Source organism: Rousettus aegyptiacus, unplaced genomic scaffold, assembly GCF_014176215.1.
Source record: "Rousettus aegyptiacus isolate mRouAeg1 unplaced genomic scaffold, mRouAeg1.p scaffold_m13_p_16, whole genome shotgun sequence".
Taxonomy (NCBI): Eukaryota; Metazoa; Chordata; class Mammalia; order Chiroptera; family Pteropodidae; genus Rousettus; species Rousettus aegyptiacus.
Genome location: NW_023416291.1, coordinates 19,879,353 through 19,905,121, shown reverse-complemented (window position 1 = coordinate 19,905,121; position 25,769 = coordinate 19,879,353). Strand labels below are relative to the sequence as shown.

The following is a 25,769-nucleotide window of genomic DNA, read 5'->3' as shown; positions in this document are numbered from 1 at the left end:
CACCCATTTTGTTCTGTAAGCACTGCCTCTCCCTGTGGGCAGTTGCGTTTCAGAAAAGAGTGGGATGTTAAGACGGTCTTAAGAAGGGTGTTTGGTGGCCTGACTTTCATGCACAGGTCAACTAGCTCAGGGTGGACTGTTTCCAAAATTAAATGTGTCTATGCATGCTTCTCGTGGTTCTCCATTTATAGTCTTATCGCATGTCAATCACTAAACTAACTTCTTATATTTGTTAGCCCATTTATAAATATAAACCTCACTGAGAGTGAAGTAAGGAGGCCAGAAGGGAGAGCTCCCACGTCCTGCTTTGATCATAAAGCACAATAGTAGACACTCTTGTTTGAAATAGTCCTTCCCAACTTCCTCTTCCCCTCCATAATGAAGAGCTTCCTTGCCTGTGGCTTGCCCATGGTGCGGGTTCTGGCCTGCACTTCCTTGTTGATCCTGAAGAAGCCCATTTTGCTGACGTATCTGGCCGACTTTTGTTTACAGTCAACACAGTTAATCCTTACCAAGGTCCTCTCAGGAAGATGTTATTCTCCACACTTTGCAGATGAGCAAAACGAGGTGTGAAACATAGCAGCTCACCTCAGGTCATGAGGCAGAACAGGCATCCGTGGTCGGCAGCCTTTGCTTGGACGTTCAGACCTGCTAGGTTGTTATTTCGCAGGCGAATCCAGGCCCGGGGCCTGTCTCCATCACGGGAAAGGCCCAACTCGCGCCCCTTTACGGAGACCAGCCCTGGAAATGGTCTGAAAGGATCTGATCTGCACTGATTTTGATAGGACTCGGGGTAAGGTCAGTGCTAGGGAGGGAGAGGGGATTTTTGAGGGCCAGGCTTAGCATGAGAAAGGATGCTTGAGATTATTTTGTGCATCTTCCCTCAACACTTTATCAAGAAAAAGAAAAGTGCTCTTGTTTCCTATTGTCCCGCTTAAAGCGTAGGAATGGAACATAGCTCCACATGCGGTCTGGCCAGCCCCAAAGGGTCCTGCTTTCAATACTCTGTTAACGAAGTCCAGACTTTTCTACTTCCCAAGCCTGCTCATCAGGCAGTGACTTCACTATGCTGTTGCCTGACATTCAACTACCAGTTAACAAACATATTAACCTTTGATTAGTTATTTACTTATTTTTTTTATTTCGCACAGCACCAGCGTCCATTCGGTTCGAGGTGGCCTAAACACTTCTTCCTGTGCTGAGTGATCCCCACGTGGAGTTTCCAGCGGTCTTGTCTCCACAGGATCTGGTACCCATTTCATTGAAGGTTCCTTCTCATCCGCAGAGAATATGGCCATGGGCAGTAGAAGAGCGATTCTGTTTTCTGGGCCTATCCATATGCTTCCCTATGGTCTCTGTTAAAAACCCTGAACTTTCTTGTTCTTACTTAGTCAGTACTTTAAAAAAAAAACCCGATCAATGTCTCCTCCTGTGTTGTAGAAAATGCCAGCTCATTCTAGTGCTGTGCCTATATGGTGCAATGGTCCCAGGCCAGGCTGTGATTTTGCATCCTCCTTAACTGAGGGGCCTCCTTCTACCTTTAGAATGAGTCCCTTCCTAGCTCCAAGAGCACCTGGAAAGGCATGATGATTTCTTGAACCTTTTCTTCGTTTTTGACTCAAGCTTTAGTGTCAGAATTTTGCCTATTTAGAGCCTTCGACATCTGTTGAGCATCTTCCTTTTACTGGCTATGGAATTATCCAAACTTTTCCTAAATTTTTTGAAAATCACTTTCCTAAATCCCAGGTTATATCTGATGTCCATCAAATTCATTTCTTGACAGAATTATTCAACGATTAATGGTCACACTTTCCTAAAGTTCCTATTATTTCTAGACTCCACCTTAATCTATGTTACTGTTCAGAATTAAGACCAAGTAGCAATTCCATTTATTGCTTCCTTTCTATAAAGTTGAGGGGAAAAAAATTAAACAAGACTTTACCTTGAGCAAAATGAGCAGGTGTCCAAAGAGGTGGAGTCCTCCATCTCTATCTTGAGGTGGTTTTGTAATCTATAGGAGGAAAGCATTACTGATTGTTTACTTGGAGGTGGTAGGGTTATTCAAATTTACTTCCTCAGCAATGTTTTTCTGATCTGCTTTCTTTTTATTGTCTCCCAAGTCCTCTCCCAAATTCTTCCGTGCAAAATCTCACAGAATCACATGCATTGTTATTTAACGAGATCACCTGGTGACTCCCATGCGCCTTAAAATCTGAGAAGTGCTCTACAGCAGTGGTTTACAAACTTCAGTGTGCACCCGAGACCTCCAGTGGGCTTGTGAAAAAGCAGGATGTGACCCCCTGTCCCCCTACCCCAAGTTACTCACTCAGTATGTCTGGAGTGAATCTTGAGAATCTGCTCTAAAAAGTTCCCAGGTGATGCCTATTCTGCTGATCTGGGGACTACACTTTGAGAAACACCTTCCCAGAGGTATCCCAGCTGACCTGGCACTAAGTTCATAATGTGATTGAAACTGCCTCTTTTCTTCCTGCTTTGCCACCTTCTCCTGTTACCTGCTGGAAGTCAGTCAGTCTGGTTTTCCTCTAACATCTTCCAACTCCCATCGCCTCACCCTCCCCGCCTATCCTCCTGTCCTCCCATGCCGGAACACACCAGGGGCCTGCCGAGCTGTCTGACCTGGCATTGCTGGGAGAGCCTTCTCCCCTGTCCCGCCGTGGGCTCCCTCCCCGTGAGCAAGCCCAGCAGGACTGTGTGTGGCTGCCCTCCTGCCCCTGTGTCTCCCATTTGCCACTTCCCGCCATGCACAGCCATTGACAGTGCTCCCCAGAAAGAGGGCAGCTCAGGCTCTGCAGTCATGCACCCCTAAAATGCATGCAGCTGTCTCCCCATTTGCTTCCTCAGCACAGTCAGTTGTACTGTGTTCAGGACATTTCTGCCTCTGCTGGTGGACAAGTCCTAACACAATTTGGCCATTTCCAGGTTTGCCGGGAAGGGCCTGGACATTACCAGGACTATTGAGTAGCCTGGCTCTGGGATAGAGCGGGTTTGGGGTGTCAGTGTGCTTTGTCCCCATAGGCAAGCAGCCTCAGAAAGTGTTCTGAGGAAGCATCTAACACCCTCAAGTCCTTTGGAAAAGTAGTCTTGTCATGTGCATGTTTTCAAGCCAGTTTTTCAAGCCACAGCTTAAACCCATCAAAAATGTTAAGCTAAAAAAAAAATTCAAAGTGTGGTTTATAGGAGTCTGAGTTGAACCTGCATCAGGGATGGACAAAGGCGGAGAGACTAGAATACACTTCCAAGTCTACTTCTTAGAGTAATTTCTACTTCTAAGGCAAGGAAGACTGTTTTCTTTACAGAGACACCATTCTCTCGCCCTTCCTCCCCAAGGGGTTTCATGTAAAACTCTCCCATTTGCCTAGATGAGAAAAACATCTTTAATACAGTTGTACAAATGTGATTTCCTCACTGGCAAATGGCACATTTTTGTGGATTTGCAAAAAATAAAACTCCTTTTCCTTTTGGCTGAAGATAGTGTATGAAAAGGAATGGCGGTTTTGGTGTTTGGTAATTTCTTTCCCAACAGGACATGGGTTTTTTTAGTGACGAGAAACTACCTCTGTGATGCACACAGTCAATTTTCACCTGCAATTAAGTTGGTTTCACACTAAATTTCCCATTTGGATGAAGAAAGCCATAGCTTAACTGGTAAATTGGTAAAATATTATCCTGGACCAAATTCGCCAGTCTCTGTAAAACTATCAATCATGGAGGACTCCCCCACAAACCAGGAACCACCAGGCCAGTAGCCGGAAGAAAGAAATGCTTCTGTTTGGGCAATTTTGTCTCTATTAAGATTTTACAATGTTCATTGTCTAAGTAATAAAATAAATATATTGTCCCTTTAAAAGAAACACTTTGAAGATGAGTCTTTTAAATACATACCAAATCTCTTTTGGCCTCCTTCAAAAGTTTGCTAGCCTCCAAGGAATGGCAGTTTCATTCTGGTAGAATATTGGAAAGATTTTTTTTTTTCTCAAAGCTTATTGCAAATACTTTCAACCATTTTTATCATTCAAAGCCCCGCAGAATTTGAAGATGACTACTGTCGGGGAAGGGGAAACTACCCCCACCACACACTCTTCTTGGTTCTTTTGGTTGGTTTAATAATTAAATAGACATAAGACAGATTGACAGGAGGGAGAAAAACATACCGAGGTCTCACAGAAATGGGACTTGAAGAAAGGGCCGAAGCAGGCAGCTTTTATGCTTTTTAGACAAAGAAACAATAAATTTGTAAGGAATTGATAAGAGAAAAAAACTTAGGCTTGGGTTTTTGGAATTGGGTGAAGAATGTAAACAGAGTTTGGGCTCAGAGTAGTAAACTAGTAAAGGAGTAACAAGGCTTCTTTCTTTTCCTTTCCCTTTCCCTTTTTTTCTTTTCTTTTCTTTTCTTTTTTTCTTTTCTTTTCTTTTCTTTCCTTTCCTTTCATTTTCTTTTCTTTTTCTTTTCTTCCTTTTTTAAAACAAAGTTTCTTTATATAGGCTTCTTGGCACTGAATTCCCTGTCTCTGGTGTTAGGGATGTCTCTATCTGCTGATACAGGGAGGGTACCTCTCACATAGGAGATTTGTTTCCTGCTTTCTGGGGACAGAGAGAGGAGGGTCAGTGTGTTCTTCTTGCACTAGCTATTTCTCAAGAAACTTTAAATAATCAATATACACTTTTGCTGATTTAGGGGCAGCCTGCCTTAAGCCCCATCACTGCACACTCCCATTCTGTAGAGTTTATTGATGGCTCCTGGAGATGGTCCTGAGAACCAGCTGGCAGATTCAGAGCAGCGGGAGATCACAATTCTGCCACAAACACGAAGGTGAACCTTTTGAACTAAGACGCACCTGTCTTTCCCATCGTCCAAGTTGACCCATGCAGGCTAAGAGAAGACCATGTTCATGTAAATGCAATTTGAACTTCATCTGTGAAAGCAGTTCAACAACGCTTCCTGGTTTTAAATTTTTGTGCTAAGACAAAGCGACTCCCCATCCTACCAATGAGCTTGTCGGTTCTTTTTTATTTCTTCTCTAAAATGCAGAACAAGGATGCTGAAGAGGGTAAAGATATATCAGGTATCTGTCTTCGTGGTGTGAGTTAAGGGGAGCTCTAAATTGTCTCAAACCAGAGCTGGGGGAGCTTCATCTGTGTTAGATGCTGTCAGAATCCAGCTATCCATCAGCTCCTCTTTTGGGAAGGTGGGTACGGGGAGTGAGAGAAGCCAATACATTCCAGGAGGACAAAGCATTTTATCAGAGTTGTTTTTATATTTTTAAAGTTATAAAAAAAATAACAAATGCTAATTACATAACTAAACATAAAGAATGACTGAGAAAAGTAAGAAATTATGCAAAATCTTACCACCCAGAGAGAAGTAAAATGATTATTTCAGTGTTTTTTATTTTATTTTTATTTTTTATTATTCTATAACTATCTGGCCATCTATGCAACTATCTGTTTGTTTCAACCTGCTTCACCAGCTTCAGGTGTGGACACAATTGTGTCTCTTTATTCATAAATGGGGGGGGGGGGAAATCTCTCTCTTGAATTAATAAAAAACGCTGGCATTCCCTCAGTCCAAGGAGCTTAGTCCTTCCCTGCAGTCTGATCAGTTCATGGCTCATGCGGAGTTAGTAACCGACACACAGGTCACAACTCAACACTGTCCCCTCCACCCCCAGTTCGGTAGACCCGTAACAAGCCTCTGCTGCTGTCATGCACTTGATGGCTGAGATCCCCACTCTGGCAGCTGTGGTAACCCTCGGATGTGCTGCACTTTCAGTCTTTTTAGGTCTAACTCACAGATTTAGTCTTTGTTCCCTGTTCCAGGATGACCGGATCTGGAAACTTCTAGGCTAGAGTCAGCTTTCACTCATGAACCCTTGGGCTCTGATTTGTGTAATGACTGCTGAAAATTTTGTTATACAGACATGATGATCTATTTATTTAGCCTTTCTCCTCCTGTTAGACATTTAGGGCTTTTATTTCTATATTCCTTAATATTATATTAAGTAGCCATAGTGAACATCTTCGTTTATCCGTCTTTGAATATATCTACTTACTTTCTAAAAGTAGAATTACTGGGCAACAATATATGAACATTTTGAAGCTTTCTTATATATGTTGTCAAATCAAAACCATATGAGCTATCACCTTACACCTGTTAGAATGGCTAACACCAAAAAGACAAGAAATAACAAGTGTTGGAGAGGATGTGGAGGAAAGGAAACCCTCTTATGGAGCTTCCTTGAAAATTAAAAGTACAATGACGATATGATCCAGCAACTCCACTTCTAGGTATTTATCCAAAAGAAATAAAATCACTTTCTCAAAAAGACAGCTGCACCTCTGTGTTCACTGCACTTTATTTACAACAGCCAAGACATGAGACAATTTAAGTGTCCATTGATGGATGAATGGATAAAGAAAATGTGTTATATATACCACAATAAAATATTATTCAGCCATAAAAAATGAAGGAAATCCTTTCATTTGCAACAACATGGATGGACCTGGAGGGCATTGGGCTAAGTGAAATAAGACAGAGACAGACAAATACTGTATGATGTCATTTATATGTGGAATCTAAAATAAAAACATAAAAGCTGAGCTCATAGATACAGAGAACGGATTGGTAGTTGCCAGAGGCAGTGGGCACTGGGTGGGCAAAATGAGTGGAGGTGATCGAAACTTCCAGTTATAAGAAAAATAAGTCCTTGGAGACATAACGTACAACATGGTGACTATAGTTAATAAGAGAGTATCGTATATTTGAAAGTGGTTAAGAGAGTAGACCTTAAAAGTTCTCATCACAAGAAAAAAAAATGTTACGACGTGTGGTGATGAATGTTAACTAAACTCATCATGGTAATCATCCACAGTGTATACATATAGCAAATTATTATGCTGTACACCTGGAATGGATACAATGCTATATGTCAATTATAGCTCAATTAAAAAAATAATGTACTAGAGTAATTGTATCGTTAAAAACAACAGAAAATTGGAGGGTAAAATAAAATAAAACGAACGCATAAATTAAAAAACAGCACACTGGTGGAAGCACAAAAATCATAAACAAACGCAGTACACCTGCCCTGGCGTACACAAGGCTGACATGACGTAAGAAATGCTGTCATGGTTACATGAGGATGGTTTTAGACCGTGCGTAGATGCTCGTCTAACAAACGGATGTGATTTTTAAATGTAATTTAATAGGTATTTGATTGAAGGTATCTCAGAGAGAGAGAGAGAGAGAGAGAGAGAATCTTCCAGACGGCGATGTACAAGAGTGCCCATCTCCCCCAGCCTCTTATGAATGTTCTGTGTTGTCAAAAAAACAAACCTCGCTAATCGAACATTTGAAAATCAGTATCTTATTGTTTCACTTTGTGGTTTTTAATTTTGAACGTAAACAAAAAAAATACATTTGTCAGCTGTAGGATATCCTTTTTCTGTGGCTTCCATCTTTCCGAGAAAAAAGCAAATTTGATTTGTGCCCTAGATAATTGGGAACAATCAGTTTTATGTGAGCATCCCAATCTACTCTGAAAAACGAAGACATTAACTGCCTTTGGGGAGTGAGTGGGAGACACTCCCATACCCCTCTATTAGCTGACTGAGCTCTGCGCTTCATATTCCAACAGGAAGGTATTTTTGAAATTCTTAGCTGGGAATTCTAGTCTTTCTATCTTTTTTTTAAAAACCCATATTTTATTTCCTTCTTTGGTTTGCCCTCTGATAGAAATAAATGACTAAGAGTTACTACCAGCACAAGGAAAAAAAGGCTATATCAATTCACACATAGAAGCAGAAACTTCAGCCTTTTAAGTTAATTGCAATTTATGCTATTTCACCGAGTGCTCTGACTAAAAAAACTGATATGTTGCCTGGCGCTGTTAAGATAATCACAGTAAACCTCTGAATATTTTGATCCTGCCCTTTCTGTAAATGGCCCCGCAAAACTGTCTGAGACATGAACTCTTCTGGCGTCTTACTCTGGTGTAGTTCATTATTATTTTTGTGGTATTTTTTACTAGAAAAAAAAATGACAGAGACTAGTTAAGAGGATTTTAGAAACAATTAAAATATTGTTTTGTAATAAAAGAACATTCTCAAACTCTGGGGACATTTTCCTAGATATTGCCCAGTCCAAATGAAAAGTCAGTATTCCAGAAGGAAATTTGTTTCACATTCAGAAGAACGTTTTAAATCTTGAGCTTACATTTTGTTCATTGTTTTTGCTTTTTTGAAGTTTAAAATTTTCAGGCAAATAAAATGGAGAGTCTTCAGAACCCAGAGGAACTTAAATACTAGAAGATGGTCACTTTTTTATTGGAAAGATTCATTACATGGATTTTCCATCTTTAATTCAAGTAGACCTTCCATTTATAAATTTCAAACTCTATTAGTTTGTTGTTGTTGTTTATTGGCAATGTCTCTTCTTCTGCCACAAACATTATTACATCACCCAATTCTAAGCATTCCCCTAGTAAAAGGCACTTAATTAAACCAACAAACAAGTCAGCAGGATAAAGAATTACAGGGGACCTCTCTAAGAAGCATAGGGACCCAGCATTATAAATAACATGGAAATAGATCATAGAATACTGTCAAGTATCCAAATCTAATTTATGTGGTCAATAATGTAATTCTTTCCATCTCTGCAAGAAACTTATCCGCCACACTCTTGCGACTATAGAGTTTGAATACAATTTCCCTGCTAGCCACACCCCTATTAAAATGTAACACATGTCTGTAGCAAGCATTAAATCAAAAGACAAAGTACAGGAAATTGTTTTCATGTGTTGCCCGTTCTTTAAAAGGATGGAAAAGAGGCATTTTTACAATTAATGCTATCTTAGTACTTTACGGCTCAGTATGAAGAATCGTGCCTATTCTTCGCCTACTCTCTATTTTTCTTGAGAAATGATGTAATGATCTCACTTCACTCGTACTCTCAGGTAAACCACGCAGTTTGCACTGGGTGAATGGTATCTAGATAAATGTTTCTACATGAAACCAAAAGCGAAGAATATTTACGTGTGTTCTTCCCACAACTGTGATTATAATAAGATACAAAATCTAGAATGCTACTATAAGTTTTAGCTACCTGTACTGACTTCTCGATAAAAGTAGGAAGCTCCTAGAAGGTGAACTACATTCTGGAAGTGCTAAGTGTGCTCTAAGATGAATGAAGGAAAGGCGCAATCGTTTGTAAAACCACATGAGTGTCAGCCTCCTCCTGTCAAGCATGGTGTATAAGACCCACTGCGCTGGACAAGGCTTAGGTGGTTGGAAGATGAGGGCAGCTCCTCGGCGTGGCCCAGCCATGAAGCACAGCCTGCCACTGGTGACGTCAGGGTCAAGTTCACTGGTCTCATGGGTTGGGATCATCTGAGACCTTCAGTGACATCTCTGTTTGGCAAGTCAGTATCCAGTTTACTTAAATGGAAGCTCAGAGGCATTGAGTCTCAACTAGCTTTTTGAAAAGAGGCGTGCAAGCATTCTTAATTTGCGGGGGTTTTCACGTTCATATTTGAGAAAAGCAAAACTCATACTTATTGAGACAGTCCATGAATTGAAAACAGATTGATTTTCTGTTCCTTCCATGTATGCATCTAATTAGATGCACCTCTCATGAGATAAATATAAATGCATAATTTAAATGACACAGAAGCTCCTTTACTTACAAAATGGCTCATTTCTGGAAAGAATTCGCAAACTCGGTTGTTTATAAGATCAAAGTGATCTTATAAAAGCAACTGTTATCCACATTTGTTGGCAGTGGGCAGAGTCACAGTTCTTAGCTCTGGCTCACACCTTTCTTTATGAGCATGAAAATGTGTAAGTTGTAAGTTTATAAGAGGTAAGCATCGATACTATAAATAAATGCATAACCCATGTGCTAGCTTCCCAGGGCTACTGTTGCAAATTACCGCTAACTGGGTGGCTTCTAACAGAAATTTATTCTCACACGGTTCTGGCGGCTAGAAGTCCAAAATGCAGGTGCTGGCACGGTTTGTTCTGTCTGGAGGTTCTGAGAGAGAAGCCGTTCTAGCTTCTGGTGGCTGCCAGTAACCCTTGGTGTTCTTTGGCTTGTAAATGCATCATCCTGATATGGACATCACTTGCAAAATTCTTAGTCTTTTTAGTAAACCTAGTTAAGTCTTTTCTTTCCTCCTTTCTTAGGAGACAGACCCTCTCCTTCAAACTTAGATAATTACCTGAAAACAAGTGACTCAGGTCCTCTGGCTATTGATAAGGATCATTGAAACTCAGCCTTCTCCTTGGCAAAAATGGCTTTAGGCCAAAACAGGGCTCTTAGATTTGGAGAAGGGAGGGGACCTTTAACCCAAGTTTTTTCTTTTGTTTATGAAATATATTAACCAAGTTTGTTTTCCTGTACCCACTTGATGGGCAAATTAATGATAGAAATATAACTAGATACATGATTCAAATAACAAGTTTGTATCTTTTTCCTTGTCTAGGGACTTAGGCAGCACTTCGGCAGGAAACCCAAGACCCTGTCCTGACTAAGACAGAGAGGGAAAAAGCTCTATGAAACCCCAATAGGCAGGGACTATGACCCTCCTCAGCTGGAAGCAGGTATGGAAGAAGAGACCTTGTATCCCCCAACATCTATACTAATAATAATGGGGTTTCCGGCTCTTAGAAAAGGGTTAAGCAGAAAAGTTAGTTAGGGAATTTCGGGTCTGCCTGCAAAAATGCTGAGGTCATCCTATTCTAGAAAAGGTCGGCCCTGGTCCATTCACAATTAAGCAAGCCAGAAGGCATTTTGGGGCTAAAAGTAACTCATACAAGGAACAAGTAAGCAGATGATTGGGTACTAGTTTCAGCCAGTCACTCACACCTGCGCAATAAAGACCTCGACGACCTTCGATTCACCTGAGTCTCATTATATCATCATTATAATAAGATGCATATGCCCAGGAATTCATTAATATCATTATAACACACTGAATTCTGGGAACAAACATGTGCAGAAAGCAAAGGATGAGTCACTGAGTCCTGTCAATCTTAGTTGTCAATCAAGGAAGCCCGCCCCTCTGCAAAAAGTAACCATCCACAGCAAATAGGGATAAAAACCCCAAAGTCTTTGTTCCTGTGACCTTGAGCCATTTTTCTCTTGCTCAGGCCCGCTTCCACGTCTGGAGGTGTAGTATCCTTCTGTCCTCAGACACTGTGGAAGCCAGGATGACAAGTGATGGTCAGGTGACAACTGAGGTCTCACCTGAGGTTACTGAGACAAAACTTCTTTACTTTCTGGTGGCAGATTTTCTAAGCTGAGCTGAGAGATGCCTTTTATCCATCGCATGGCAAAAGGCTATCCGGAAGGAAGAGGATGAGGTCAGCACAAATAAAATGCAAAGACGCCAGCCAGAAACGGAGAGAGGGTTAGTCTGGAGAGCATGCCTGCGGAATTTTGATAGCATTCGGGGGCTGGCATTTAGTCAATACTGAGGCTAATACTATCCTTTGTCCTGAATTTGCTTTGGCGAGTCTATAAAGTTCCACTAGTGAGTTATAGCTAGCTTGTGTTAGACCATTGTCATTTTAAATTAAAAGGTGGTTCCTACATCAGCAGGCCCTAAAGCTGGCATTTTCCTCTCACTCCGATGTGGGATCACACTTGCTCTCTGCCAGTTTGATTTTCTTCTGGCCTCAGTAATATCACTTTGCTATTGCTCAGAGCCTATTTTTTCTAATTGTTTTCCAACAACATCTTAACAGGTGTACCTTGCACTACACATGCGGGATAAATGTTCTAGCTGGTTAAGGATATTTCTTCATATTGTGGAAATCTCATAAATGTCCGTGGATAACCTACCTAAAATTCTAAATTTTCTGTCTCACAGAACTGCACATCACATGCCACTTCATTTAATAAGCTAGAAAATGGTTTACAAAGTAGATTCAATGGAATTGTACCACTCCGGGAGACATTTTTTATTGTTTTAGTAAAAGAATGTTTAGTTGGTACATAAAGAACTTTTAGTCTTCTTCCTAGTATCCTGTAAAGGCTGGGATTCTGGGAACTAATACAGTAGGAATAACAAAAACAGCATCTTCCAGGATTCTTAACTAGTTGGTAGCCAATTGTATAGAGAAAGGGTATTCGCCAAATTTAGAATTAGAAAACTTCAAGGACATATTTGATTTAAAGTGAAAGAAACATGACTCCAGTGATCTCAAACGAGCTTAATAACCTCTAGTTCAGTTGTAATTAATACTGATCATATCAATGGCTAAGTCATACCCACAGAGGAATTTACAGGGAGTTAGTCATGAAAATACAACACTTCTTATCTGATCAAAAATTTAATATATTTTTTTATTCCGGTATCATTGCAGCCCTTGTGCTTCCTGAACGCTTGTCATATTGCAGGAGGGGAGATCACTGTAATTACCTACATGTTCATTTTCCAAGTCCTCATAAGAGCTTGAGAAGGACCGATAGTCGGCATCGCATGAGAATATTTTGAGTTAACTCTCCACTGATAATACTGGTGTCCGCCAAGACATCCCGCCCCGCTGCACGCCGGTGTCTCTTTTTCTTCCCAATGGCCCTCAGGTCTTTTCAGTTGCACCATGAAATTGAAATTTTGCGAATGATGTAGTGTTTTATAAAAAAGAGAAAAATTTTGTTTTTTTGTTTCGTTTTGTTTTTAGAGAATAGCTGGAATCACCTGGGAAGTTATTAAAAAATGAGAATCTAGTAGGTTTCAATGCATCAGCAATTGAAGAAGACAAATGACAAATACGAGGATGGAAAATGAAATGATTTGGATTTCAAAGTAAAATAACATTGATATCTGAAAAAAGCAGCAGAACTCTTGAATATTTTTGCAAAATAACCCCCTGTATATTACCCTCCTGCTATAACGTCACTTTTAACCAAAAAATGTTATTTTGATCCATTATTCATATATTTTAAGAACTGCAACAGAGATGAAATTTAATAATTTAAGTTTTGTTTAATAAATGAAAATTATTTTCATATTTTTAGTTTTATTTTTTGAGACGGATTCTCAGAATTGAATTCGTTTTCAGTGGCCTTTTCTTGGTTCCAATTTTCCTTTGATAATAATGACCCCTGTGCCTTTCTGAAAGCCCTCATTACATTGCGGTGTTTATGTTTCCTGTACCAAACTGAACTCTTCAAAGGCAGGTACCTTCTTTAATTCATGTTTGATCCCTCTAATGCCTAGCTGAATACCTTCTCATTACGTTGGTAGAATGGATAAGTAGATAAATCTAACAGGTATTCAGCACCTACCTAGTCAAAGGCCCTAGAATTTCCACTTAAGGTTAATGTCTTGGATCCTGATGACCTAAAGATTCTATTTCTAGAGGCACAGACCTGGACCAGATCATCTCTTAAAGCCCTTAAAAAGTATCTATCCCTAAACTATTTTTCATTTTCCTTCCCTTGAAAATATAACTTTTAAATATATACATTAAATATAGACAATCATCAACTCACATTAAAAAAAAAAATAGGCTCCCAAGATATCCAAAAGAATAGATCACTCACAAAACTATCTCTTGTCACTGACGAGGGCCAACTTTTAGCTGAGAAATCTACAATACATCTTCCAAGAGTTACAATACATTCCTGAGAATGGTCTAGTACAGACTCTAGGAGCCAGAGGCATGATATGCTGCTGCCAAAAAGCTCTTAGGACAGTCCAATAAGTGGCTAGGAAGCTGGCTGGACTTGGAATGAGGTTGGCACCAGAAGAGTTTGCACACCCAGGCCGCAGTTGCCTCTTTGATTCACTTAACGGAGAGTAAGCCTAAAGGGGCCCTCTCTGGCTGGCCTGAAACTATATGGCTCAGACTAAACATATTAAATTCATTATAGCAAATTGGTCTTTGGCCCCTGGTGGCTCCAGGGCTACAGGGAGGACAAAGGCCCTGCCGCTGTCAGGATATTGGAAATCTGCCACCGCAGATACAAATGGAGGTGGAGATGGATTTTCCAGAGGTTCAAAAATGGGAGTCATTATCCAATTAAAATAGATTGATTTAATGGCGTAGAGGATAGCAAGACATGCCTGAGAAGGGCCCCACAAAGAGCTTTTGTGAGCTCGAACAAGCACACTGGAAAGGCATCCCTGAGTGCCGCGCAGGACCGTGCAGCTCTGCATTTGGAGGCCTCTGAATCCCACACTCAGGTTGTTATTAACAAGGATATTTTATAGCACCTCTCTGGCCTAAAGAGAGAACAATGAGAGGCAACATAATGCAACTTACTTTACTGATCACTTGCTACATGTCAGGTGTCTTGCTAGGCACGGGGCCATGGACATGTCTTAAAATGCTCCAAGACCTGCATCCAGTTTCTGAAAGAAGCGAAGGGAAGTAGGCTGAAGTGTCTGGCTATCTCTGGTTCCAGTGACTCCCACACCACTTGTCTATCCAGTTCAGATGTTTCTTTGGAGGAAGGTATGGAGGCACTGAGCAGGGAAGCCAAGTGACCGCCCTAGGCACAGTTGGAAAAAGCAAAGTATATTCACAGAGTTGTGCAACCATCACTATAATAAATTTAAGAACATTTTCACTGTCCCCAAAAGAAATCCCATGTTGGGGAGGTGATGTCACCAAGACGGCAACACAGGCTCTGCCTGGCTTCAGCCTCCTTCATAAGACCAGCAAACAATTATCCATAGACAATAGACCACTGTGAAAATCCCAGAACATGGGTGTGAGGCCGAAGCACCCCCTTGGACCACAGAGACCAAAAGGAGCACAGTGGAAGGGGAAGAGGAGTGGTTTCGCTTCTGCCCCTCCCCTGGCTGGCTCAGCACCACACGGAGAGGGCCCTCATGGGGCTACGGTTTCTCCAGTGGGGAAAGAAGGAGCCGAGGAGAACGTCCAGCTCCCTCAGCATTGTGGGACACTTTCCCAGGGTGTCCAGTAGGCTCTTGCCTGACAGGGATCACTGGGGGGTTTGCAGAGCTTGACCACTGAGAATCAGATGGAGGCAGAGAAGGAAAGGGAGGCTGACGGCAAGCAGCACTCAGATCTTGGCAGGCCATGTCACTGCTTGCAGTGGTGCTCGAGCAGAGAGCCCAGCCAGGGGCTCTGCGCATCGTAGAGCCTAGTCAGTGACCCTGTTTGTCCAGAGAGCTTCACTGGCAGTTTTGCCTGATTTGGGTCTCCGGTCGACGGGCATGGAGCTGATTTGCCTGATTTGGGTCTCCGGTCAACGGGCATGGAGCTGATTTGCCTGATTTGGGTCTCCGGTCGACGGGCATGGCTCTATGGTTGTGCCCAGGCAGAGAAGCAAGTTTGAAGCCCCACCCAACTGCTGAGGTAACTGCTGGTCCCTCCCCACAAGGAAGGTGGCCAGAGAACCCTGGTGGCTATGCAGCCCATCCGACAGCCCCCTTGGGCAGCGAGCCAAGCCAGCAGCCCTGCACAGCCTTTTGCCATGCATATCGGGGAGGCTGAACAGTGACCCTGGGCATCTCAGGGACCAGCTTGTGGCACGACCTCGCCATGGAGCACAGCACAGCCTGCAACTCTGCTCCACAGCAGGGCCACCATCCAGCTCTGCCTGACTGCTGAACACAGGATGTGGCCCCTGCACTCAGGGATCCCAGACGATGACCTCACCCTACCAGAGCTCGGACAGAGACTACACCCAACCGAGGCGCACAGTCCCTCAACCACATCCAGCTGTGGGATACAGCTGGAAAGACTGCCCGGACAGAGAGCCTAGCCAGCGACCTTGTCTACAGCACAGCACAGCCAGTGGCTGCCTGATCACAAAGCCTGGCCTGCAGCCCTGCAGCATCATAGAGACCAATCGGTGGCACTGTCCCACCTAGAAAAAAAGACTGCTCCCTCGCCAGACCAGAGTTAATCACGCAGCCCAGCTACAGTCCCACCAGACCGTAGAGCACAGCCAGCAGCCCCGCCCAACCAAGGAGGCACCCAGCAACTCCTCTTTGATGCGGTGACCAGTCAGCAGACCCATCAGGGGCCACACAGCCGCACCTCCCCGCAGCCTCAGAGCAAGGGCAGCGGCCTTGCCCAGCTGGAGAGCCCAACGGCGAGTTCTGCCTGTGAACAGGCACTGCCGGCTCAACCGTCCAGCTCACCAAGCTCGACCGACTGCTGAAAGTTTTTTTCCTGCTGCAGCAAACCTGGACCCTTATCTTAAACAACTCACAAAAAATAACTCAAAATTGATTAAAGACTTATATGTAAGACCTGAAACAATAAAACTTGTAGAAGAAAATACAGGAAAGTTTTCTTGACATTGGTCTTGGCAATGATTTTTTGGCTATAACACCAAAAGCACAAGTAACAGAAGCAAAAAATAGCCAAGCAGGACAACAGCAAAGTAAAAAGCTCCTGTACAGCAAAAAAAAAATATGATCAATGAAATGAAAAGACAACCTATGGGATGGAAGAAAATATTTGCAAGCCATTTATCTGATAATGGGTTAATATCCAAAATATATGAGGAACTCATAAAACTCAACAGTAAAAAAAAAAAAAAAAAAAAAAAAGCCAAATTAAAAATGAGCAATGGACCCAAAGAGATATTTTTCCAAAGAAGATATACAAAAGGCCAATAGGTACATGAAAAGTGTTAAACATCAGTAATGTTTGGAAAACGGAAATCCAAACCTCATTGCTGATAGACAACAAATAACAACCATTGGTGAGGACATGAAGAAAGGGAGCCCTTGGAGGCTGTTGGGCATGTAAATTGGTGTAGCCACTATGGGAAGTGGTATAGAGGTTCCTCAAAAAATTCAAAATAGAACCGCCATAGGATCCAGCAATCCCATTCTCAGCTATATATCTAAAGGAAATTAAATCATAATCTCAAAGATGTATCAGCCCCCCAAACTCACAGCAGCAATATTTACAAGACATACCAAGACATGGAAAACACCTACATATCCATGGACAGATAAATGGATAAAGAAAATATGATATACATATAGACAATAGAATATCACTCAGCCAAAAAAAAGAAGAAAAAAAAGCCTTTTAGATTCTAGCAGAAATTTCTCAAGTGGCACTTTGTCCAGAAAGCATTAAGTGATGTAATGAACAATCCTCCTACATTTTTTGTATAGCAAATTAAAAAGTGAATGCCATCTGTTCCTGATAGCAACTCTTGCTAAAAGCTGAAAGAACACTAGTGAAGCAAAACTTAGAGTGGATAAATTTTTGCATTTCAATAGCATAATTTGAGCCAAGGTTAGGACTCAGAGAAGTAAATGGATCCTTAGAAAAGTGAATGGACAGCTTAACCCTTCGTGTTAGAAATCTCACAGTTTTTCCTTTCTTCCCACAACACTTACATCAGTAGCACCTTCTACAATACACAATAATTTTCGAATAGGTAGGGCAAAGGCGATGAAAAGGCACTATCACATACTCCGAAAGTGAAATGAAGTCACTGCTTCAAGTGACAGCTCACTTTCCTCACTTGGCGCCTTCGGATCAGGTAGATGAAAGGCTATTTATAAATTAATCTACAAAGTACTGTTTAATAAACATGGTGTCCTCGACATTGAATAGGTGTAAATTAAAGGAATGACAGCTTCTTTTGAGCTCGGATTTAAGCAAACCAACTGAATAAATAAAAGAATATTAAAAGTATGTTCTTTGTTACCACTAAGAAAGCATACGTGTAGGACAATTTTTAATGATCTTTTTTATGAGCTCGATCCACTAAATTTATAATGTGGAGGAATGGAGGAAAAGGAGCAGAAACTGTAGTCCTGGGTGGTTGTACTTGACCATAGTTTATAAAAAAAAGTTTAGGCCATAAAAGCCTCTATTTAGCTCAAGAGATCTGCCATCTTCCTACGAATTATTTTTCTTTTCTTTTGTTCCTTATGTGTATGAAGCTGAGAACCTAAGTCTCTGACTATGGAGGATGCAACACTGAACAGCCCACAAGTACAGAATCGCTCAGGGCACCAGCTGGCAATGGATGCAGGGCAGAGGCACCTGCACTATTTCCCTCAACTCCTGCTCCCGCTCAGCACCGAGTTCAGACGTTGCCTCTTCACCGTCTCCCACGTCTTTCAATTCTCTCCCTTCGATCCACTGGCTCTGGTCTCAGGCACTGTCATCTCTTCCCCGGCTACTTAAATCGTCTCCCAGCTGGTCTCCTAGCTTCCTCTTCATGGTCACCTTTTCTCTGCATCCACCATGACTGGCCTCAAGAACGTGAGCATGACATTCGCCTGGTTAAAAATCTTCAATGGCTTTCCATTGTGCTTAAGACTGCAGCACATGCTTACGAGCACGCGCATGTGGACACACGCACGCGTGTGCACACACACATACACAATACTAACAAACGAACCATAGATTCCGGGCCTGGGGCCTCATCTCGGCCCCTCTCCTCCTTCACACTCTGCCCTGCAGATATCAGGCTTCTTTCAGGTTTTCGAACACACCCTACTTCATCCTGCCCCGAAAGATTCACATATGTTGCTTCCACCTGTCAACTCCCTTTGCTGAAATAAGGCCTCCTCTTGGTCTCTGCTGAAATATTATTTCCTTCATGACTCTGGCCTTCGCAGACTCTCCACTGACTTAGGTTGGTCTTTATCAGTTCCTGTAGCAATTCTCCGTCACACTTTGGAGTACGTTGAGCTATTTTATTTAATACCTGTTTTCTCTAGTAATTGAAAGTTTTATGAGAGTAGAGGGGAGGTCCTTTTGCTCAAAAATATAGCTACAGATTCTAACACAGTAACAAATATTATTCTTTCTATTTCAGAGACTAGATTATTGAAGCTTTGAGAGCCAAAATTATTCGTCCACAGTCTTTAACATAGCAAGCAAAACTGAGCATCTAATCTTTGTCCATTGAATTCAAAACTCTATATTTTTATTATTTTACTTGCTTCCTTACCTATGGTTCACGGGCAAAAAAGAAACATAAGAAGTATTAGGCACTTATTTTATTCTAGTTTTATGTTGTTTTAATCAATCCTTGCCACCCTGTGTACCATTCCAACTTGTCTCTGTGACTAGGTGAAAATCCCCCGAGGTCAGGGATTGTGTCTTTTATTCTTTTGAAGACTTAGGATGCAGCATGTAGTCAAATAAGAGAATAGTGTGCTAATGAGGATTTGCTGAGTGTTTGAAGGATCATTGTTTGGAAAACCACCTTTTGTAAGAGAGGAGTTGGGAGGACTATATCAGACAATCTGGTCTGATAACATGGGCAGTTCACATCCAAGAGCAGATACATACACATGGATACTCTCTATATCGAAAATATTGCAATGAACAATAGATAAAATGTATAAAGATCCACTTGGGCTAAAAAATTGAGACCTCTTCATTGGGCAGAAATTGGTCATAAACACAAACTGGTGAGCAGGCCTAAAGCCATGGGCCTGCTGGGCTTACTAGCAAGAGTGAGGGTGCTTAACAGGCAATGGGCTCCTAAAGGAGCTGCAACCTAATGTGTTTGCTGTAAGGTGAAGCTAATTTTATAAAATAGTCTGATAACATAATAATAAAAATATGTTTAAAAACTCAAAGAGATAAGAAATAAGAAAGAAATATAAGATATATAGGATAAGAATAAGAGATAATAAAACACCAAATATAAATTAATTGAAATGACAGGAAAAATAAAATTCAGAAGTCTTAGAAATAAAAAGCAATATATACATGAAATAGAAACACAATCAACTGTATATATGCTAAACAAGAATTGGTTTAGTAATGAATTCAAGAATTGTAAGGTAGTACTAGGAACACAGAGACACTGAAATCAAGAATATAAAAGAAGAATCCGCAATTATAGTAGGAGATTTTAATACATATCTATAAGATAATAATAAATCAAGCAGAGAAAAAATAGAAAGGACTTAAAATCTGAACAAAACTAAGAAGCTTGAGCTAACAGATGCCTTTAAAGAATTGCCCATGTACTAGGTTACGAAAGTTATCTTAACAAATTTCAAAGATTCAGTATCACACATATTCTCTTACTATAAACTGATTAAATTACAAATCAGATAAAAAGATGATTTAAAAAATCCTATATGTTAAGAAATTTAAAATCCAACTCTTAATTTACTTATGAAATCAACAGAAATCACAAAGGAAATTATTTAGGTCAAGATGTTAATGAAATTAGTACATGTAAAAATTTATAGGAAGCAGCTAAAGTGGAATTTGCATGAATTCTTTTAAATAAGAAAAATTAAAAGTAAATACGTGAAATCAAATCATCTAGAAAAATTAAACCTATAGAAAATAGGAGAGATAAAATAATAAGATGAGGGTAAATATGAATAAACAAGAAAAAAAGAAACAGAAAAAATTAAGAACATCAATAACTGATCCTTGGAAAATCTAATAAAATTCACAAATCTCTAGCAAAACTAATAAGAAAAATAATGTGAATATGCACAAATAAATATTATCAGGAAAAAAAGGAGAGGAAAAATAACTATGGAAAGAGTACGAAATTTAAAAATCTTTAGAAAATATAAAATGTAATATATGTTCTAATTCACTTTTTACAACTTAGGCAATGTCCCATAACAATATCAATTATTAAAACTGTCTCAAGAAAAAATGGAAAACCTGAAAAAAATCAGTAACATTAAAGAAATTGACTAAGCAATCAATTCTCCCATTAGTAGGAGTGAGGGTGGGGGAGGAAGGTGGAAAGAAATGGTTTTAGACGTAAGTTCTAATAAATATGCAAAGAACAAATAATCTCTATTTTTTAAAATCTGTTTCAGAAGGTCAGTTGGTCCTAAAATTAAAAAGGACAATACAATTATAGTCTAAGATTATTTACAAATAGAGATGTAAAAATGAATCAGCTGAATTTAGCAGAATTTTCATCATGACCAAGTAGAGTTTAGTTCAAGAATTTAGGAATGGGTGAGCATCAGAAAACCTAAGTTTAACTGATGAAAAAAATGATAAATTTCAACATTTGTTCATTCATGGTAAGCCGGGCATAATTGCAAACTTCTTGAACCTGGAAAAGGATTTCTATCAAAAACTTGTCTCAGACGGCATACAGATTTGTAAACTATAAATCCAGTCCTGTTAAATCAGGAACAAGATGCTTTTAATCACCATTTGCTATTCAGTCTTGCACGAGGATACCAGCCAATACAACTAGCCAGGAAAAAGAAAGGAAACCTGCAGGAATCAAAACAGACCACTCAAAACTCCACCCTCCTATTCCAAGTTTTCCTCTCCTCATCCAATCTCATCCAATGTGCACTGTTTTTCTTCTAAGGAAATAGGTCACCATTTATCTCTGCTTTGACTCAGATAGCCCCTCTTCTAATAGTCACATAGAGAGAAGAGTGGTTAACCTGCCATCCATGGGTAGGGGAAGAGGAGATAACGGAGGGGTTTCCATTCTGAGTTGTAAGTTGGAGTTTTCTATGAGAGGCTAAAAATTCCAGATATCTCTCACATGTGAAAATCAGTTTTCTCTTGAATTCCCTCACCAAGTTACAAATGAGATTTTTCTCCAATTATATAATGTTGTCTTTACTGTCATTTGTGCTTTTCTGGAGTCTGAATTATATTACTAACTCTTGGCAAAGAAGACCTTCATAATAAACATTTTAACCCTATTCTTGTGATTTTCTCCTGACTGGCAGACAGAGGCTATTGTCCTAGAACATGATTATTTCAAAGTATCAGTCCTTGAAAAGTATTGCTGTTCTTTGACCCAGCAATCATTCTTTTATGAATTTATTTCAAGGAAATTATCAGATATTGTACAAGGATATCTATTCCAGCATTACTTATAATAGTTAAAAACTGTCCAATAATGTAAATGTTTATAATATGGAATTGATTAAGTAAATGATAGGCCATTAATCTCATGAAATATTTGCAGCCAATAAAAAAATATTATGTTGTAGAAAAATATTTGTCGACATGAGAAAAATGTTCTTGATATCTTGCTAAGAGAAAAAGCGGGTTATAAAACCTGCTTTGATAAATGTCACTTTTATTTTGATGACAATTATGTGCCCAAGGAAAACACCAAAAGGATCTACACCAAAAATCTTAATTTGCTTATCTTGAAATGGTGCGATTAAAGGTACTTCTGGCTTATTCACTTGTTTATTGTTTTTCTTTGTGTTTTGCACATATTCCAAGTGAGAAAGCCAAAAGTTCCCCCTGACAGCTGTGGCTGGGAGCTGGATTGGCTCTAATAGCTGGAACATAGTGCTCTCTCGAGGAACATAAACAATTTCACACCTTCATCTGTGACCGTGATGAAGCAAGACGAACATAAGACCACTCTGTAAACATGTCTGAGCACGGACAGAAACAAAAACACCGTGCAAACCACAAATGGCCAAACGTGAGTGGATGCGATGTCTTTGCCAGTTACAGCATTAGTCCACTTCGTTCTTCCACCTCTGCGATAAAAACTATTAAGATACCAAATCAAAGAATTTCACTTCTCCCACTTCCTGACAGCGCCCAATGCAGAGCAAAACCCCACATCCTTGAACCCTACCCCCAAATCAACTAACACAAGCTTAATCCCCCTTAGCACCCCCTTACTGCAAAGGTCCCCAGTGGCTTCTCATGCTGCAGTAACAACAATAAGTCTAACTTTAATTTACCACAGGTCTGTTCCTGATGATATTGGCCAAAAACGACCATTGATATAGTTATATTTATGGAGTACGTAATTCTTCTATAATTAAAGAAAAACATATTTAAAAATGAAATTATCTCAAGTGATTTTGGAACTGCAGGAAAGGGGCAGCCTCTCAGCCACCATTGCGTTCTTACATTTCTAAGCAGCCAGCCCTCCAACTGACCGCAGGAACTTAGCTCCTCAGGTATCATCAGCTTTGGGAACCATCAAAGATACTTCTGGCACATGTAAAGCAGTTTCTCGACAGTGACACAATTGACATTTGACCCAGATAAAAGGTACTGTCCTGTGCATTTGTAGGGTGTTTCACAGCGTTCCTGGCCTCTACCCACAACTAGTAATGCCTCCAGACGATTTCCTCGGAGATGTTAAAAGAGGAGCAAACTTATCTGTGGTCGAGAACCACTGACCTAGAGGAAGGGCGAGGGGAGGAAGGAGGCTCCTGAGTCAGTTACTGGGAGCCTGGGCTTGCTTCTCCGCCTTGGGGGGCCATGAAGTCTTTCTCCCTGAGAATGAACGTCATCATTCTTGCCCTACCTACCTCATGAGGATAGTGTGCAGAAATGAGAGAAAAGATGAACAGACTTGAAAGTAGCAAAGGAGATAACTATTTGGTCAATAAAAATCTATCAAGTGCCTCTGAGTATACATATAGTGTTCTGGTCATATCAAAAATTTCCAACTGAATTTACTGAACCCTAAACCTGACTATATGAACACAGAGAAATGACAAAATGGTATTATTACAGATCATTTAAAAGAAGGTAACATATCAACAACAGTAATGATTCCCTCAGAAATAGTCACATAATTAAGGTAAATTTATCTAATTTGGACTTATCTAACATAGCTTAGTAGAGAAAACCCACTTTCATCTGTGAAATCTAAAAAAAAATCAAACTATTTGTCCTGAAAGCAATCTTTCACAGACTTTTCTATATCTTGGCATCATTTTAATGCAGAGCTACAACTGCAGACAGCTAGTTTTGACTCATTCTTGAATGATTTATTGAATCAGTAGAAGGAAGGAAGAAAGTAAGCAAGGAGAAACTTACCACAGTCTGTGAATGTGTCCTTACATGCTGGGAACAATAATTTCTGGAGCTTCGAAACGAATAAAAATAATAGGGCAATAGTCAAAAATGAAGAAATGTGGAGTCACAAAAAAGAATTTGAATAGCTTTTAAGTAAGAGCAGCATAAAGCCAAAATTAATAGATGTGAAGATAATTCTTAATGCAAGTGGCATAGTTTACTATGTGAGTTCCTTATAACATTTCAAAAAGGCATTCTAAATAACAAGGTTAGCCTTAAAGTCTTAATGAAGTCGTGGATTTCTCATAATGTTTTCTTTCTAAACATGATGGTTTTGATTTTTTTTTGTTTTCAGAAAAATAGAAATCAGCTGTTTTCATTTATAAAAATTTTATTGAAAATGCGTTATGAGTGACCTTTTAAACCAGCTCTTAAACAACCAAATGGAATACTTGTCCTTTGCAAAAGATCAGATGTTTCTTATCTCACTTTTTTAAATGTAAAAACAGAACTGGTCTGGGGTTATAAATAAGGTTTCAGAAAACGAAGAATGCCAAAATTAAAATCTTTTCTCCTAACAGGGTTATTTAAGGCAGTAATTACCAAGGAAAATTATGACAGTTTAAAAAGAGATTCAAAGAGTTGAAAGATGATGCATTTAAGCTGTATAAGGGACTCCAGGGATGACCTGGTCCCAACAGGTAATTGTTGGAGCTTCAGGGGTTCTTGTTTACATTCTAGTTAATTAGAAAAACGAGTACGGTGAACAGACGGACAGCTCAGAGACCACCTGTCTGAAGGCGATGTGTCCTGCTTTTCCCAGCTGCCTTCTCCCCCACTTGTCACCTGCTTCCGTCACCCTTGGGCTCAACATCCCACAGAAACTGCTCCCGGCACAGGAATCTGGTATTGTTTTTAGTTTTTTTACATTCCCTCTTAAAATTTCATGTTTTCCCACATATAAGTACCTGGCAGAGATTACAAAATAAATGAAAGTAAGAGTAAAAGATCTGAAATAATTTCAAGACACAAAATGGCAAGTAGGGGGAGATAAATCTCATTATTTGATATTTGTATCTAAATAGAAAACTCCACAATAATTTCACCTAGTTTTATCATAATTTTTTGCCCCCGGGAGGGGTCCTTGGCAATCTATGTTTGCCAAGCAATCCCAGAGCTCTGATGTCAACAAGGAACTTGCAGATTCAATATTTATTACTGTGTTTCATGGCAATTGGTCATGAAGATGTTTTCTCCGTTATGCAGATGATGAATTTGTGGCTCAGAAAGGTTAAACGATTCATCCAAGTTCATCTGGCTGGAAGCAACAGCTGGGCCAGGATTTCTGCCTCCAAACCCTGCACCCCACTGCTGCTTAATACATAGACTGTGGACTACATAGGTATATGGTAGCTCTGCTTCTTGGCCAGATTCATGATAAGTACTTCACTCTTCCCTTGTATTTCCAAATCTTCTTTGTTGATGAATGGCAGAGATTTCCCTAAAATTGTGCGCCCCATTAAAATTTCTCGTCTCCTTTTAAACTTTATTTTTCTCCTTTGCACTGTCTTGCACACTGTACATTTTACCACTGTTTGTTTGGTTTCTGATTCCGGAGATGCCTTTACTGCCACCAATGGCTGCCACACAGAGCTGTAGCTGGGGCTTCACCTTCTAAATTAGAGGGCCTGGGATGCTCCACTGGGAAGAGCCCGCTCAGAGCTGCGCAGTCTCCAACACCAGTCACAGGCTCTCTAACTACAATACTGCGAGACTTAGGAGCAGGAAGGCAGAGGAGAGTCCCTGCCTAATCCATTTCTCTTCTTTATTGTCTGTCTCCAGGACTAGAGATTTTTATGTGTTGTTCACCCTTTCCTCCCAGCACCTAGAGAAGGAAATAGTTTCTGAACGAATAAATGCTTGGACACTGGAAGCTCCTTCACCTCTAGATAGCAGGCCATATATAGTTTCCTTAGTTCTTCAGGGCACCAGCCCCACGATATTCCCTAAATTACTCGATGGCCAATCCAGCCCAGTTT

The 25,769-nt window shown here is 40.3% G+C and overlaps 1 long non-coding RNA gene across 1 annotated transcript in view; it reads right to left on the bottom strand.

Moving 5' to 3' along the window:
- The window catches only part of LOC107510764, a 241,652-nt gene that overhangs the window by 35,308 nt on the left and 180,575 nt on the right, over positions 1 to 25,769 (bottom strand). Inside the window, exon 3 of the long non-coding RNA XR_001596921.2 lies at positions 1,943 to 2,011. This is a non-coding gene — a long non-coding RNA (uncharacterized LOC107510764). The remainder of the gene's footprint in view (positions 1 to 1,942; positions 2,012 to 25,769) is intronic.